This window comes from Trachymyrmex cornetzi, unplaced genomic scaffold (assembly GCF_001594075.2).
Source record: "Trachymyrmex cornetzi isolate Tcor2-1 unplaced genomic scaffold, Tcor1.1 scaffold1101, whole genome shotgun sequence".
NCBI lineage: Eukaryota > Metazoa > Arthropoda > Insecta > Hymenoptera > Formicidae > Trachymyrmex > Trachymyrmex cornetzi.
The window spans coordinates 2,581-4,584 of NW_017295656.1; positions in this window are offsets into that span (position 1 = coordinate 2,581).

Sequence of the window (2,004 nt, forward strand, 5' to 3'; positions counted from 1 at the left end):
TGAACATTGTTGTCTTAAATTTACAGGCAACGAAAAGGAAGGAGAAAGATGGTGGTTAATTAGTTAGAAAATTTTTTATTAATCCGAAACAAATTGATCGCAATGACATTGGTGATGATTGTGCTGTGGTGTATCGACGACCTTTTATGATTTATACGGTAATAATAAACAATGACATTTTGGTGATGATTGTGCTGTGGTGCATCGACGACTTTTTATTATGATTTATACGGTAATAATAAATCAAAGGCTTCTTTCAATATTTAACAAATAAGTTAAGGAAAAATTGTCAATGTGAGCCAACACAAGATGTTCCTTTGTGAAATAACTGTCATATATTATAAATCTGCAGTATAAATTACAGACGTTTCGTCATCATTATTGTGCCCTCTTTAAATTCTAGATGTAGTAAGCGTCCCAATGAAATAAAGTAAACTTGCTTATTATATCTAGAATATGGTATATACATTTGGAGTAAACACAATAATGATGTCGAAACGTCTGTAATTTATACTTGTGATTTATAATATATGACAGTTATTATTTCGCAAAAAACATTTTGTGTTGGCTCACATTGGTAATTCTTCCTTAATTGATTTCTGGTATAATTTCTTATTCTTATCATGGTGAGATCATTGTTGTCTTAAATTTACAGGCAACGAAAAGGAGAAAGATTAGAGAATTTCTTATTAATCCGAAACAAATTGATCGTAATGACTAGGGCCCGGATGTTCGGACGCGATCCCGGGTCGAGCGCGACGCACCACTGCGTGCTAGTGAGTCGAACGGTCGCTGAAATAAGATGGCTCATTTCAGCGACCGTTCGACTCACTAGCACGCAGTGATGCTTCGCGCGCGACCCGGGATCGCGCCCGAACATTCGGACCCTAGCAATGACATTGGTGATGATTGTGCTGTGGTGCATCGACGATCTTTTATGATTTATACGGTAATATAAATTAACTCTAATGATACATATCATGTGTATAAAAGATATTCTCTATGGAACTTTAAAATTATATACAAACTTACCTTTTTAAAAAAAAGCGCTAAGCTTTGGTGAAACTGACCCAAATGGTGCTCCTCGTATAGAATCACCATTTGGGCCAGTTTCACCAACGCCAATTACTTAATCGGCCGTAAAACTAATAACTAATCACGTTTGCTGTTTAGTAGAACTAATGATATGTATCATTTGTATAAAAGATTTGATATCAACAATTGGTGCCAAATTAAATTCCATGTAATTCGAACAAATTAAATTTTACCATTTTAATCCTCCCAAAGAAAAAATAATTTATTTAACTCTAATGATATGTATCATATTCGTATAATTGATATCAACAAAATTGGCGCCAAGTTAAATTCATCAAAATTTTATTAAACAAATTTTATGTATTATTCCTATAAAAGATTTGATATCAAGAACTGGCGCCAAGTTAAATCCCACTTCTTTATACCATGCCAAATTAAATAAATAATGAATATTAATCTAATGGTATGTATTATTTGTACGAACGATTTGATATCAACAACTGTGGCGCCAAGTTAAATTCTACTATCAGAATGAAAAGTAAAACTCAAGTGATACTATCTTTATTTATTATTTACTTAATCCAAATAGTACCATCTTTAATTGTTATACAATGAAATCTAAGTATACGTATACTTATTGAAGAATCTTCCTATTCCAATCCAAATAGTTTAAATTCCTTTTAAATGAAATCATTATATCACAATTCATTCAAAGACATTTCCTCTTCCAATTAAAGTAGTGGTTATTTAATTCTCTTTCAAAATATTATACAAAACATCACAAACTTGCGCGTTATCTTGCTCAATTTATATATATAAATGTTATCACAAAAATTAAAGAATTAACCGTATAAAATGAAAAAATTTAATATAAATAGACAAATTTTTCATGTAAAAACACTTGGCGCTGCTAGATAGAGTAAGAAAAACTATAAGAACAATTTAAAATTCGAATGGTAATTAATAAAA